General features: G+C 39.5%; 1 long non-coding RNA gene across 1 annotated transcript in view; it reads left to right on the top strand.

Annotated features, from left to right (window-relative positions):
* Positions 1-1,570: 1,570 nt before the first annotated feature.
* Positions 1,571-17,161, top strand: part of LOC108891876 (uncharacterized) — a 37,819-nt gene continuing 22,228 nt past the window's right edge. Inside the window, exons 1-2 of the long non-coding RNA XR_001962383.2 lie at positions 1,571-1,793; positions 1,889-1,918. This is a non-coding gene — a long non-coding RNA (uncharacterized LOC108891876). The remainder of the gene's footprint in view (positions 1,794-1,888; positions 1,919-17,161) is intronic.

Raw genomic sequence — 17,161 nt, forward strand, 5'->3', positions numbered from 1 at the left:
TGGTTTGATCTACATTAACGCCATAATTAACGCACCTTATTCACTCCTCCTTTCTGTTTAAAGCTCTCAGCAGCAGGCCTCCTTGATGGAGAAAATTCCCAGAAATAGACCCATCTCCTGTTATGCCTTCTTTATTTGGAAATAGAAAGCCAGCCCTTGTGATCACCTCTCAAAATGAATTTATTCTCTATCCACAAGTGCACACAGCTTTGTTTTATTTCATTTTTTGCTGTGATTAAATAGTCTCTAATACAGGAATTTAGCAGGACAGGTCAGGCCTAAGTCACCCCATTCTTCGTCATCACATCAGAGATTTGCCCCCCCAAAGAACTGTGCCCCCCAGCCTTAAACTTGTTATTGTTAAAGCCTTAAGAGAATAAATATATCTCACTCTCTCTGAAATCCTTCTGTTTTGATTTCTCCCACATCAAGAAACTCCAATAGACTCAAAGTTTTATTTAATGCAGTGAATACTGCAGTGCAGTGTGCAGCTTCACTGCCTGTCCTAAGGCAACTCCTGAAACTTAAATGATTTTTTTTCTACACAGGACCGACATTATAACATCTCATATCACTCTACACAGCCCACCCTCTTCCCCTGAATTAACCCTAAGAGCTGCACTTAATAATATCTTGCATTTCTTATTTAGGGTAAGCACTCAATTGTTATAATAAAGAAGTATAAATAAATATACCACATCTTAAATCTACTGTAAAAATGGCTTATAGCCTTTGTGATTACTCCACAGTGACAGTAATTAATGATAACATTACCTTATGAAGATTGTAGACTTCCACTCTTGCTCATTAGGGACTCTGTCTGGCTGGACTGAACTCTGAACTCTCTTTCATCAGGGCCCTGGCTGTCGGAATAAACAGAGATGGAACATAAATTGGTCAAAACTGACCTGTTTTCGCTTTGGTTATTTTAGTCATTTTCAGAGACACTTGAAAAAAACATCTGAAAACCTCTAAAATGATAACGGAAAACCTCTGACCTTTTTGTGAGTGCATGAACAACTGCCACATGAAGTTCTACCCTTCCAGAAACACCGGGAGGGACATAGTGCACATACATGACGATGAGTATAAAAGAAAAAAAGGGGAGGGGGGGCACTCACTTCCCACATACCCCCTGGCTAATCTCAGAGTTGTGGTTTTTATGTAAGGTTCTCTTGGTGGAAAAAAAAACATGCTGTCTTTTCACAGCTTCTCAGTTTTTAGACCACGACAACATTCTGGACGTATTCCAGTCAGGTTTCAGGATGCACTACACCACTGAGTCAACTCTCCTCAGGGTGACAAATGATTTATTGGTGTCTTTACACTCTAGAAATCATGCAATTTTAATTCTGCTGCCTTTGACACAGTCGATCATTTTGATCCCTTGGACCACCTCAAATATAGGGTCAACACTCAGGGTCAGATTTTGCATTGGTTTGCCTCTTAAACATGCAGTATGTCATTTCTGCCACTAGAGGTCTCTCAGTCAAAACAGTAAAAAAAAAAAAACATATTTTAATGATGTCGCAAATTAGTGTGACATCGTGGGAGTTGTTGTCTTCACCACCATTGCTGTCATTGCAGCCAGTTTCTTCAGAGTCCGCCTTTTTTTTTAATGTTGCAGCGGAGGCAGTGATTGATCAGCTGAACCTCAACCTGCCATCGCACCTGAGGATCTGAGGGAGGAGGATACAGAGGTGACACCGGAGGTCTTGGAGCAAATAGGTGGAAGTGAATCCGATGAGGAGTCCTTAACAGAAGAGCTGGCGGAGGAGGAAGTCCAAGATGAGGTGGGCACAACCACACAGCATCAGTTAGCATGTAACACTTTGATTTTAATATAAAAAACTTAAAGCTAACTTTTCATAACTTCTCCTACTTGCAGCTACAGAGTCCTCTCCCAGTGTCACACATGGTAAGCCACACTGTTTTTGTCTACACTGTAGAGCTAGCAAGTATCATGTAATTACAGAATGCAAAGGGAAATATGACATTACAGGGGACGCTGCAGCTTTTCAAAGGGCATTCATGAAGTACCATTCTTTATTTCAACAGGAATATAGGCGAATATATGCAATTATGATTACATATTCCCTCGTAATTACACCTTTAACAGTAGTACTGATAGGGACTCTCAGTGACTGTGGTGACCAAGGTGTAGGCACGCTCAGTAGGCTTTGCCTTACAAAGCTGACTTCACAAGGAACATAAGTGCCTTGATAATTACAACTTTGACACCAGTACTTATGGACTACAGTGGAACCAGAGCTACATTCTGACCCTTGAGGTTACTAATCACAGAACCTATATAAGCTTCCACTGGGCTCTGTTTTAGACATCCCAACATCCCTCATCACTGTTACACCTACGTGTTACAACTACATGTATACATATAGTAGCTGTACCTATACAACACTGTCCGGTGATGCCTATTGTTTTCATCCTCAAACGCTGCGGTAACCAAGAAATATGTATACATCCAAGAAATTTAGATGCTGTTTTTTATTTCTTTTATCTGTATTATATTATGAGAATATTTTTTTCTCTCATTTGGTCCTAAAACTACCAGGTCCTCTACATCTACTGATGCATTTAAATCCCAGTCCTAGTTAGCATACATTGTATTTATATCGTTTGATATATCTTTGTGCTCAGTTCCTATAGGTGTTTTTAGATTACTATATTTATATCAGACTTACACTAAATATCAGTGTGTATTTACTTCAACTACTACTATTGTATTCACTTCTCTGTTAAGCTTCAAGTAGGGTAGAATGAGAGAAATTGAAGGCACTCAGATTTTGCTTTTACAGCCTTATTTGGTCTGATATGTTAGCTAATGTTAGCAAATAGATTTTATGATTCTTTTGTAGTTGTGCTGCTGTTGTACTATATCTAAGCATTTCCCATTATTTTTGCAATTGTCACTTTACAGTTTAGATTGGCTCCCTGTGGAGGGGAATATACAGATAGTGAATTGGTGTGTAGCCCACTTGCTTTTTCCCCATATAGTTCCACTTGTATGTGTTAAAACTGTCTCTCACCCTCTCCTCTATCTTTTAGTGCATTATGCTTCTCCCTGAGGCTGAGAGTACAAATGTGGTCTGTCAAAGAAGCCAATGCAGTGTCGATAATAACCAATTTATGTCTGTCTGTTCCTCAGTCTGTCTGTCTGAGGCTTTCTCTCGCCCCCTTTCTCCTGCTCCTACTCAGACAACTAACATGTTGTGCATCTCATCACGTCATTAGTCAAGCAGATGTCTGTGAAACGGCTTTCCAAAAATTCACCCACTAAAAGACGATTATGTGAATTACTGAAAAAGCGCCAGAAGTGGAACTGTGTCAACTGGCCGAGTTGTAAAGCCAATAAAAAATGTTGACTGTCCACTCATTTGGACGCTAAAGTAAATAAGGCAATTACAGCACTCAATATATTCACAGTTCATTATCTAATATTATTTTTGGAGTTTCATTGACATAATCTTCAATTTTTATGATGTTTCTGTTTGATGTCCGTTGCCATCTTAAAGGACAAATGCTTTGTCCAATCAGGATTGAAGGAGGGAGGGCCTTAGAAGGAATTCAAGAGATACCATTGGCTTTCTTTGTCCTCAGTTCTTTTGGTTGTGTGTGGCTTGTTGAAAAATATCAGACAGACCAGCTCTTCCATAAAGCAGAGACTTATGTTAAACTAGATTAAACTACAATTTATATAAAAATTGGAACAATGCCCCAGATGATACTGTCAATCATCATCTGCATTTTTGCCTCCATGCTGTTGTAGCAGTACTGAAATTCAGTTTATATTTTAATGGACATCAAATTTTCACTGGTTTTAGCCAAATGTTGACTTTTGGGCTATTAACTGCTGTAAGTGGACCATTACTTATGAGTAAATGTCAGATTTTAACATTTAGTTTGTAGGATGACAAGATAAAGGCCCTGTCACACCAACAGTAAAATTCATGGTGAAATCAGTTTATAATAATAGAATCACCAGGGTCACAGAAACTTAGGGAGGAAGGTAATTAGCTTTTTAGCTGAGTTTCACCATCCATGGACATTCAACTGTAATGGTTTGAAATTATGAGGCAAGAGTTAATGGTACAAAAATATATATATATATATATTTTTGAATAAAATGTGTGAACTTATTTGAACATTTGTTGAAATGTGGGGAAGTTATTATGTAGGGAAATATTGAAACTGTAGTGACCTGTTCAAATTTTAAATTTACTGCCTAAAAGCACATCAGACCTTGACTTGTGCAGGACGCCCATAAAATTCATTGAGGGCTTGATTTATTGCTGCCCTATTGACCTATTTACAAATATGGTGGCAAAAAAGACTAATTTAATAAATTTGCTAATTTAAAATAAATACGGTGTAAAAACCAACATGTAGGCTAACACACACATAACCAAGAAACAACAAACTAGCAGCCCTTATGTTCTGCTAGGTGAAATTACTGTTTCTGTCAATGGAGTCTGGTAGCAATGTATAGCAGTGGCAAAAACAAGCAGTTAGTGTTTGTACTTTGCTGTGCCCATTGGATCTCAATACATAGGCTGTTCGTGGTCGTCAGGTACACCATTCTTGCTCAATACTGCACAGATTCCAAAAATATTTGTCCCTGTCAACCATTTATACCCAGTAGTTGGGAAAATAAGGCCCAGTTTCAAAAGTATTTTGGCAAATGTCTATATGAGAAAATGGCGTGGAAAAAAAACTGTTCTGATGGGGGTAAAGGAGCACATTCTGGAAACATAAGGAAGCAAAAGAGAGTTTTGCAGTTTTTGCTCTCAAACCAGCATTTCTGAGCCAGTGTCCAAACCAGTGAGAAGTAATCAGGCCTCACTGGCTTCGGAGGCACAAATTGTTCCAAATAGCATCCTGGCTGTATACAGTGGCAGTATACAAGCCAGCTCTGTGATACTTTTTCAGCCCTTTTGTTGCCCTCGGTGCATCTGTGTAAACAGCTTAAATCCTGTATTTTCTAAATCCTGCATTAATTTTGGGAAGCACAAATAGACTCTCTAAGGGAAGGATTTGCTGATGGGTAAATATAATCTCAATCTAAATCTGAACTCTGTATCCCACTGCGATACTATAACACAGAAAAACAACGTTGCAGTCAAGTTGATACTTTTTATGGACTGCAGATTTATATAATGCAAAACACTTAATTAGTTTTATTTTCTAATTACTATGTACATGTGAAGACATACAGTATTATGAGTGTGACAGTTTACAGTATTGCTGGTGGTGCAGTAATTCTAAGCTGTTGTAATTGTCACCATTATACTTAATATGGTGACATTTGCCAGTTACATTATTACCACAGTATACAGAATAACACTGCTTATTGTATTTATTTTCTGTATGTCATGCTACATATGCTTTGTTATTATCACTATTTTTCTCATGTTATTTATTTTTACATGTGCAGAATCCAATTAATGCGAGTCATGATTTTATACTTAGCATCACAGTGTGGCAGGCTTGTGCAATAAGTTAAACAATCATATATAGCTTCCTTTTTTTGCTTCCTATTTTGACACTGTGCAAGTCCACAGACCTCAACACCTTACTGGAGTCCACAGAGTGTGTGTCTCCAGTGACCTTATCCTTCTCACCTGGATTGCCTCTTGAGTATGTGTTTCTGTGCGAGAGATGCAGCGTCAGTGTGAGCGACACGCACCCCCAGCCTCATCCGTTCCCACCTCGAGTGTCCAAACAGAGACAGCTGGGGTGGGAAGAGGCTGTAAGGAAACAAACTTCTCAGGGGCAAAGTGACTTTAGAGCCATGGATTTAAATACTGTAGTGTAGCATTGCAGGCGGGAACATATTTTCCTTTTTCATTTAATTTCTCTGAAGATAATTAGTCTCAGACTGTGGTTAGTCTGTTCTACATGTTACACTTTACCATTTAGACAAAGGCATCTGACCTAGAAATTGGTATTTATATGCCATACATAAAAATGGACAGTAAAATAGAGCGTAATTATTTAAATCATCCAGTTTAGGTAAGCAATGAAACATGAATCTGATCATGTTGGTTAAACTATAAATTTCTTCAGAGTAGGAGTACCACCACCAAGTATCATAAAATTGAAATTTTGTCATGATTATCACCAAAGTGTCATCCTGTGTGTAAGAAAAAAAAAACCCATAGCAAACCATCTAGGAGTTGTTGAGATCAGTTCAGTCTGGACCAAAGTGGTGGACTGGTGGAGTGTGGCTCTGACACGCACTATGACGTAGTCACATTTTAAAGGAAAAACTTGGACTTGGGCCTTATTTTCACATGGTGTGAATGATTCATAGGAGTAAAAATCTTGGAAGTGACTGACAACATTATGGAGAGGATTCCTACAAAGGTAGATATTTTTCTTAAAGAAACATCACTATATATTGCCACAAGACTGCACTGACATAAACAGTAATTATACAGAGCAAATCTAGGGAGCCGCTGGCATACCGCTGCCTCAATCAGTTAATTTGTTTGTGTGTTAATTTTACACATGTAAAGCATATGAATACTTCATCCATCACTGAAAGTGTCACATCAACACAAACAAACTAACTGATCGAGGCAGCAGTACTCCAGCGGCTCCCTTATTCTGTGAGGTAAAATTACTGCTTTTGTCAGTGCAGTCTGGTAGCAATATACAGGGGTGTTTCTGAGTTTTGTCCCTATCAATCATGTACACCCAAAAGCATGGGAAATAGGGCCCAGGTTCAAAAATACTGGTGTTACCCTTTCTATTTTTATTTCTAAGAAACTGTAAACTAAAAATGTTCAGCACTCATAGAGGCATTTTGATTCCATGAAAATGCAGCAATTTAATAAATAACGGGAACTTACAAACCACGTCTTTTATGCCCACCGAAGGTAAAATTACAGCAACACCTCTCACAGTGTTTGGAGAAAAAGTGCATCCTGGTGTGTGCAGGGTTCTGTTTTTAAACTCTTTTTCGGTGTGTTGTGTCAAGTAAATGTTTTCCTTTTCCAAAATATAAAATAGCTGCCATTTTTTCAGGGAGCCAGAAATCTGTTCTTTATCAGCTGGGGACAATAGTTGGATGACAAACAGAGATCAAACAAAGAGATTAACAGTGGCTGAGAGCATTCGCCAAAGTCCACTGTTCACCTTTAGAAAATGTGTTTGCATCTACAAAGGAGTATGTCTGAGTGTTGTGCACAGTGTATGAGAGCAGACCTCATAGGCAGAGGAGGGATTTTCTTGAGAAAGAAGGTCAGTAGTCAAGGACACTTAAAGACAAGCATGCAGGAAAGCATGAATACAAGCTTAACACACCCATACACTTACAGAGACACACAAACACATGTATGTGCGAGAACAGGCATAATTACAGTCTGTCATGGTCACAAGAGCAAACTCACCTTGGATTCTTTAGAGCCTTTTGAGGACAATAGGAAAAATACAAGTGACAGTGGAAGATTGCTGCTGCTTTTTAAGTCTTTCCATTCAAAGCTGGTTACATTAGATACAATTCAACAGATTTTATTACACAGGGCCTGGACCACACTCCTGGCATTGTTACTGATGCGTAGCACGACACAGTTGACTACATGCTGGTAGATTTATTTCATGTCAAAGTAAGTATGAGGCTGTATTGACTGGATTGAAGACTTTGCAGGGAACTCAACAACAGATTCATCCATTTCTTCGATACTTTGAGTTAATGGTGTGACTTCAGTAGATTCTGTCAATTAAATTTGAAAACTAGACATGGTTACAAAATAGCATTTGGCCTGTATGCCAGCGTTGCATGTCTGGAGAATGAGGTGAATGAAACCATCCTTAGCTTAGGCAAGATAACGGACTTGTGTGAAATATCCTAGTTGTCAGACACCAAAGAGTTGTCAGGAGTCGTTGTAAAGGATAAATGAACAGATGCTGCATTAAAGTGTCAAGTCTCAGCCTTAATTTGAGTAGTGTTACGTCACTATAGAAAGAGCTGCGAATGAGATATAGCCCTTTTAACACATAGTGCCCAAAAGGGCTCAGAAGTACACGAGCACTTAGTGATTAAATGTTTCTTGCAGCTGTGTTGTTTTCAAAGGTAGTTCATATGAACATCGGGGTTGACTGAGAGGTGAGCGTTTCCATTTAGACTGAGGTGGAGTCATCTGTCAGTATGAAGAGCAATAAGGCAACCATGCAAGTGAAGGGGACTATGAGGTTTCTGAAATCAACAGTTGGGTACATTCCAAGAGCACAGGACTTGTAGATGACTGGAAAACCTCTGTGGGCCTAAGTATTTTCTTTTCAACAATCAGGCTTGACTATAACCTCTGAGGATTCACCACAAGAAAAACCTGGTAAACCTCAAAAACAGGAGCATTATGTGTGCTCAGGTCTTTCACCATTTCACCATTCAGCAGGACAATGGTTCTAAGCATTCAGCCAAAGCAGAGGAGGTGAGATATCCTTGACTGACCGAGTGGATCACCTGATCTCAGCCTGATTGAGCTGCTTTCCACTTGCTGAAGAGCAGACTTACTAGGCAGATGGACTGAGAAACAGGCACGAGATGAAGGTGGCTGCAGCGAAGGCCTGGGAGAGCATTAAATTAGATTTGAGATGTGTGGTTCTCTCCAAGAGAGTTCAGTGAAGAGAGCCGAGGAAAGGGCTCATTAGCCAGTCATTATCCAGGGAAAAAAATGTTCCAAAGAGACTCTTGTAGAGTTTTTATTGTCTTCAAATTGTAGTAAGCAGCATGCTCCCAAACACTGATATAATCCAATCAGTTCTGGCAGTACTGTACAACAGTAATTGTCTGACATAATTGTTGAAAATCTGATCTGATCAGTACATTCATTCTTAGTCACTCCAGCAAGTTAAAAACTCACCAAATCACAGGATGGAGCTGTTCTCCCTCACTGCTTAGGAAGTCGTACAGCACACTCTTTATGCAGAGACACATTTCATATGTCTGCCCCCAGGGTCAGACAGCAAAGGAGCGTGTACAGAGGAATCAAAAGAGTAGATGTGCGGTCTGTGAATCAGAAACAGCAGTCACCTTCAGACTGATATCTTCAGCTTTACAACTCACCATCTTGGTTCACATACAAGCACACAAGGTGACACACTGGAACAGCACAGCATCTAAAGTGTTTAACCAGATGTTTAAACTCTGTGGCTGCTGTAAATATACACCCTGCTGAATATCTAACCACCTCCAGCAGCGCTGCACTGAAGCTGAAATTGTACTTTTACTTTCTCTACAGGGATATAAACACATTATAATTCACATTTTCCTTTTGCAATTTTACAATACCTTTGTATTTTCCACCTGATATGCATTGGTAATTCATGTGAACATGCAATTCAATCTAAACTGCTTGTACGCTGAGAAAAAAGGGTAGAATCCATAATGGTTGATATACACTGATCAGTCACAACATTGTTACAATGCTATGTTCCACTGGCAAACCTTTGGTCCTGACATTCATCTGGATGTTACTTGACATGTACCACCCACCTAAACACTGTTGCAGACCAAGCACACCTCCCACCCCCAACTCCCCAAGGGCAACAGCAGTCTCCCCATTTGGGAGTGCTCACAGTGTTATTCACTTCATCTCTCAGTGGTTTTAATGTTATGGCTGATCAGTGTGTAACGCTGCCTCCATATGCTCTTCTTTCATATCTAACGGTTATACGAATACTGTGTCATGCATTCAGTTGAATTTGGTTGTAAATAGTGTCTGAAATCTTAAACTAGAATAGTTTATTGTATCTTTTTAGTGAAGCTCCACAGACCTACTTTGTGCTGAAGCTACAAAAAGAGCAAGAAATGGACTCTGGGCATGAAATTAATATTTAGATCAAACAAATAATTAATTAAAAACACCAATCTGACTGACAACTACAAGAGGCTTACATAGAAAAAAATACAAACAAGCACATTTACTAATGAAATACACTACTCAATATTAGCATGACTTTTGCTTCCTGCTTTTAAACATCACAAAATCACCCTTGAGCTAGTAATACAAATTTAGAAGTTGTGAGTTTGCAAATGATAAAAAAGAACTCTGAACAAGAACAAGTGGATACTTACAAACAGCGAGACAGTCTTACAAGATAATGGTCTTTGGGAAGTGAAGGAGCCACTTTGCATCACATGGTGATTTATTTTACCCGCTAAAAATAAATGTTAGTAGCATTTTCAAGCTATTTGCCCACTCTAGTATAAAATAACACCTGTCAGATGGGGAGGGGAAGGGTAGGTAGCATTTGATATGAGTTTAATATGTTGCTGCATATTAAGTAGGCTTACCTCTTTCATAGGATTCCCAAGTGTCATCTGATGCAATGCATACAGGCCCCGTATTCCCATCAGTGCCCTCAGGCAAGTTGTGCAGACTTTGTGAATAGTGAAGCTCCATAGCCTCAATGTGACAAGACAACATAAAGGATGCCCTCTGTGGTTTAAAAGCAGTGATAAGAGCATGTACTTACATTTACACCATGTGTACTTTTCCTCCAGTGATGCTCCCTGTTTATGAAGTAGCAGCAACTTTGTTACTTGTCACAGCTGGAGTTCTGCCTGTTTTTCTTTGTAAGCAATAAAATTACATAACCTATTTTCCCAATTGGGTCAAAATTGATGATATGTGTGTAATGGGACCTATGAATCATTTTTTTCCAGGGACTAAATCATGAATTAAAAGTTCCTTTAACTCATTAACATGCATGTTGAGTTGGCACATGTCAAGAACTGCCAAGATTAGGGAAATTAGACTGATAAGATATCATTTTTACAAGCAACAAGACATCGAGCTGTTTGGGGATTGTCTGGATGTTGGAAAGAATGTGCAGAGTTGCAAAGAAAGATGAAAAATATCCAATGATCTTCTAAATGTTTTTTGTTTAGTTTTCTGCTTTAGAACCTAACCTCATTGCAATAGCTAACATATGACGTAAAGTTTTTAGACATTTGGGGAATTTGTCTACAAATCCTTTCTTTAAAGTACATTAATATCTGGGTTACTAAAGGTTGCCCTGACATTCATTTCTGCAAAAAGAGTGCCCCAAATATATATATATGTTTATGTTCAAGTGGCAGATTCCTCTAACAGCAGTAGTATTTATGACAAAAGTAAAGGAGGAAGTCAGGGTTTGATTTTACTCTTTGGGGCACAGTTGCTTTTTCTTGTGCACTGGGACTTCTCCTAATGATGCTCTGTAGGAGCTTCATATAATGACCCTAAATAAACTGCATTTCCCAGGGGACAGAGGAAAGTAGAAGGAAGAGAGAGTGTCCAAGCATGTTTTACACAAGAGGCATAGCTCCTTCAAGGGATAGCTTGGTGTGTAGGTTGCGTGTGTAGTGAGCAACTCAGAGAGAGAGAGTGTGACAAGAGACAGTGACCAGAGAATCTTTGTTGTCTCAATGAGCAGGTGACTGGAGCAGAGAGTGAGAAGCTAGCAGTGCAGTGTGTGTGTGCAGTGGCTATTTGCCACTGAACAAATGCTACACCTCTCCTCAAGGCCGAAGTCAAGTTCTCGTGTCTTGCTTGGCACTTGTTGATTAAAGAGAAGTAGGGTTAGCAATGAAGTTAGCGACAACTTCTGTCTTGGAGCAGAACTCAAAAGTGCTTCCCAACCAGGGTCTGGTACAAGGAACAAAGATTTTCAGTGACTTTTTAAAATCATGACCACAGTGATTCCTTAGCATTGTCATTATTATCACTATTGCAACCATGACAACTATAAAGGTGCCTTAACCTTAACAGTTGTCAAATTTGTTTAACCCGAACCATGTTTTTGTGCTTTAACTGCCACATCATAAAATAAATCTGTCTTTCAACAGCAATATAGAAATCCTGCCAATAGTTGTTCTAGAGGGTGTGAACACTGTTTATTAATTTTTAGGACTTAATGTGAAAAATCCACCTTATAGTTCTTGACCTTTTAGCACGAACTAACTTCAGAACAGGGTCTTTTTGGAACTATGAGCCAAGACTGTGAAAAAGTTTCTGCTGTTAATGAAAATGCCTTAACTCTGTGTTTATGTGAATGTACTTATAGCTGGACTGGGTAGTCCTTTACTTTGTTAGTTGCTTCCTGGTGGCCATGTCCTGTCTGCAAAAGTACAAAAATAGTTAGCAAAGTGCCAAACAGGTTAGGACTTAGACTTAAAGAGTATTTATCTCCATTGTCAAAATGAAGTAATTCCCAAGCCCTTTAAACCAAAATGGAGTTGTTTAAAATTGAAGCCACTCTGTAGAAGTATTACCCCTTGCTTAATGGCCTGAGAATGGACATAATAAATCAACCATGATGTAAACAGCCTCACCCTAGCAATCCAAGCTGGGCTTCCCGGTGACATCAATTTACGGATGATTAGGTTGCACTAAACTCAACCTAATCTTCCGGCAGCCCAGGCTAACGGGGCGATAATACGACCTAATCGCAGTGAGGAAACCTGAGGTGCAGGAGCTTCAGAGGAGGCTGCCCCTCGAGAACTCCTCCGCCCATGTGTAGAGTCTTACTTTAGCGCTGCTCTCATCAGTCAAACAAGACACTGCATGCTGAAGCGCTAATCTGCCTGATAGCGGCTAACCTATGAGGAAGTTCAGGCCACACAGGGTGCTCGAGAGAGGGCTAACCCAAGAGCTCCAGTGCATAAGTAATGGTGTGAGATTAAACCTGTGCGATAAAGGTCCTTATCATATGACCCAGCTGGGAACTATAGGGAGAGAGTTCACCTCCCTCAGATGAACTCCTCTAATGATTCCCTCCTTGCAGCCATAATTAAACCCGTTGCCCATTGTCTTGATTCATTAGCTCCACAACTCAGTTTGCCAACCTTGATCAATTACGTGACCACCTATCTCAGCCAAGCTCTTTAGTTAACACTCTCACGTAGCTTTGTCGTTGTGTAAGTGACAGCTCAGGAGCAGGGCTGTGTGTGTGTGTATGTGTGTGTATGTGTGTGAAAGTGAGTGAGTGAGTGTGGGACGCATTATCATTCCACACTGTGATTAGGGAAACCTTAATGGACGTCTCAACAGCGACAACACTAAGATGAGACAAGCGTTTAGTGTGTCTACACTAAGGCTGTGTGTGTGTGTGTGTGTGTGTTTGCCAGTGATGGCAAATGGCAGGAACACTTGAATCCTCTCTAAATAGAACAAATTTATGTAACTCTGGTGCTAATTAATGTAATGTTGTTAATTTTTTTTTTTTCACGCAGTCATTTTCAATGGGGAGATAGCAAGAGGAGGGGTGAGTGTATTAGAGGTATTGTGAGAAAACAGAATACAGTGTAGGTGGTAGATCAGTATGTTGCATGGCAGATCAAACATACTGCACACAAAAAAACATGCACACCACACGCCCCAAGCCTTTAATCATATTCTTGAGGTAGTGACAAATATAGAAACAAGGAAAAGATTTGGTGATGTAATTGCATGGCCAAAACAAAAAGTATGCTCCCTCTTTTCTTTGGTTTTTCTCCTTTATCGTTTCATATTTTCAGCATTTAAAATTCGCCAACCGCCAACTCTGTAGTTTTAGATCCTGCTGTTCCCTCTCTGTCCAGCAGATATCCCCACTGTGTTCCTGCCTCTAATCACCACCAGATCCCCACACCCACCTACCCACCTGCCAGTTTCCCCATTACCCTTTTTTTTACCCCTTTTTTTCCCTCCATCAATCTGTTATTCAAATTTTAAATTATAAACCTGAATGGACATGCAAAAATAAAGTTAGAATGTTTTTACGTTAAGTGAATCGTAAGCAGGTTTGGCAGATTAAATCATGACTGATATAAAGCATATGACTAAAATGTCTATTGAAGTATCAGACCTGTGTGGAGCAATGAGTAAACTATAATGTTCCTTCAATTAATACATGAAATAAGCATCAATATCACATTTCCATCATGTTTTCCTATATTGTTTTCCACCATTCATCATTTCACTGGTGCTCATTTAATCATCATCTCATTGCACCACATGCTGTTTATCTCAATGAGCCCAACTCCTAAAATTCCCATGACAGTAGCATTAATTCACATTTTCTTTCACGTTTTCTCTGTAAATATGGTTGAAATTTGCTCCACCTGTGGATAGAAACCAAAGTACTCACAATTTAACCATATAAACTAATTGGCAAATAGCTGTTGGGGCAACATTAGCATTCATTTGTTTTGCTGTAATTCCAGCCATCTGTTAAATGATATTCCAGTATTAACTCTCCCTTTAGCTTTTTGTCTCTACAAACTCTCAAGAAATCTCTCTAGATGCTCCGCTATGTTCACCAGCTGGTTGCTACCTTTGTCTGTGTGTCATTCAGTGCTAGGTGGGTGATGTACAGTGGTATCAAAGCGTTTTCTCAGAAAACAGCTGTCTGCTACGGCTGGAAACAAAATCAATGGCAGCCACACTGAAACAGGTAAATTTGCATGTTGTAAAAACCAAAACAATGAGCTACAAGGTGCTAAAATGCCCAAGAGAGCTGAGGGACACTGCAAAGTCAGGTGATAAGTCTATCACTACAAAGGCCCCTCTCTCCTTATGTCAAGTCATTTGATCCATTTTTCATATGAAAATATTGATTAGTTCAGATTTAAGTAAAATAGAAACCTGAGCCACATACTGTATAACTACCAATAGTATACATGCAGCATGGTACCAGAGCTCTGGATACGAAAACACATCCCATTATTCTCTTGCACGAGCATGTTCCTCTGCACAGAGCAGTGCATTAGAATTCAGTGCTGCTTCCATTTGAGTGCTTGTGTATCGAGGGGTTAAACCAGGGAGTCACATTATGAACAAACACTTCATATTGATAGACAGCCGTTGGGGATTAACATAAAGACGCAGACAGACATGACAAAGGGGCAACGGAAACACAGAAACAAACAGCAGATAAGGCCAGAAAGAGATAACATACCAACAAATGATAGCAAAACCAAACAGCTGAACAGAGCCGACTCACTCTGCACATTACAGGGGCAACAAACTGGGAGTAAAACCAATTTAAAACAGATTTTAAAATACTTGAACAATTTTAGCATTACATTTTTCTTCCATAAGCTTCCCCTGGCCAACAAGTTCTCACCTTAGCTCTATCAACATCCTTCCAGAATAATTTCATAACCTGCACATTTGGCCTGAGACACTGGCTGCTGGCCAGACAACCGCCTGCGTGCACACAGGGACATACCAAGGGTACTGACTCACTCATCCAATTTTTTGGTAACATAGATTGGCAAAGCTCCCGACCACAGGCAACAAAAGTGGTCACATGGTCAGAAATCTTTTAAAATGTTTCCTGGCAACAAGTTGTTCCTATGGGATTAAAGCGGAAGCACTGAAGGCAACACTGTGGGCCAAATACCTCCCTCCGGCCAAAACATTGGTTCGTCATATATTATGTGCACCACTGTCCTGTGCACTGCATACTTGATTATCTTATTTACCTTTCGTGATTTATTTTAAACTCCCAGTATGTATTCTACCTGGTCTTTCAACTCATTTTTCCCAGTTACTTATTGCAACAATAGTTTCCCCTTTAATCCTTTAATACGATAAAGATAATGATAATAATTATTATTGCTATCCTGTGTCCTGTCTTCCAAAACTACTATGTTTAGCAGTGTTTGCCACAAATAGAATCTGTTTACCCAAATAGATTTGGCCAGACCTAATGACATTTTTTTGTCTCTGTCTTTCAAAGGTGTGTGTGTGTGTCAGTGGAAGCAAGAGTTCCAAAATAACACTGTGCATAAACACTGTAAAGATTACTTTCCTTATTAGAATTTAGGCAAGATGATAAAGCTCTGTAGCAGACCATGATGGTTGTTAATCATAGTCTTTTGTAGTGGTCTTTGGTTACTTTTGTAACTTAACATTAAGTCTGGTGTCACTGGACATTTTTTTTATTCAACAAATCTAATGGAGAGGCAAAATCCAGCAATACTTTCTGACCTAGCTGTGTGGCTGTCGGTCCTGAAATCCACCGGTTAATGCTGAAGGAATCAATCTTAGAAAAATGTGTCTCATGTAGTAAACATGTAGTTTCATTTTTATAAAAGGCTACATAATTCCCCAAAGCAGCTGGATACTGTAGTTTTTTATCAAACATCACTTTTTTGCAATGTACATGTTTTACATGTTTGGACCAATGGTTTGAAAGACGATTGAAAGAAACCATCCACGTCCAACCAGAAATGACCATCATGTACCAGCCACTGACAGTGCAGTCTTGAAATCCCTCCCCAGGCAGCTTAACACCCATTTACACCTAGACTTGTCTGACTCACATGATGGCCTGGTGGGTCAACAACTCTCACGGTGTTAACGACCCCAGAAAAGGTTAAATGCCTGGAACTACCCACCAGTCAGTTGTTAGGGTCGCATATCAAATGATGGATAGCTGTTATATAAAAGCAAACATGCATTTTTTCACATCTCTTTGTTTTTTGTATGCAAAAATATCACTTATTCTGGTTTTACCAGCTTTTCCTCTCAATATATTCCCTCACAACTGCATCATAATGGAAATCCCTGTGGCCAGACAGCTGCCATGTTGAACCCACTCAAGCCAAATATAAGGACAGACGCTGGCTTTCAGTCCACGCTGTGGCTTTTGGACAGCTCGATAAACACCCACAAACCCTTTTGTTGTAGCCCCCGAAACCCCAAGCAGATTTTCGAGCTTTTCTGCAATCACAATCTCCACACGGCCTCCGAGAAACATATTTGCCAAGAAGATAGGAGTGTGAGGCCTGCTGTCATTTTCTGATTATCAAATCTGATGAGACAGCTACTGGTGTGGGAGCAAACAGCAGGGATTACTATATATTCTGCAGGATTCTGGTAGATTCAGGCGTTTGCTATGGTCTAATCTGAACAATTTGGAGATAGGAAGAACCAAACATGGTATTGATATCTGATAGCTGTAAAGGTTGTTTATCAGGCAGTTTGCACTTTATTTGACAGTTGACAGTAAAGATCGTGGGAAAAAGAGGTAATGATGAGTCCTGAGCTGAATGTTAAGCACGGTCCAGGTACTGAATGTGAGGCTTTGCCTTCCTTACACACCAAAGAGGTCTATGATGATTATAATTACACAATAATAGTTTTTTTTGTAACATAATCAAATA

This window comes from Lates calcarifer, linkage group LG7_2, assembly GCF_001640805.2.
Source record: "Lates calcarifer isolate ASB-BC8 linkage group LG7_2, TLL_Latcal_v3, whole genome shotgun sequence".
Lineage (NCBI taxonomy): Eukaryota > Metazoa > Chordata > Actinopteri > Centropomidae > Lates > Lates calcarifer.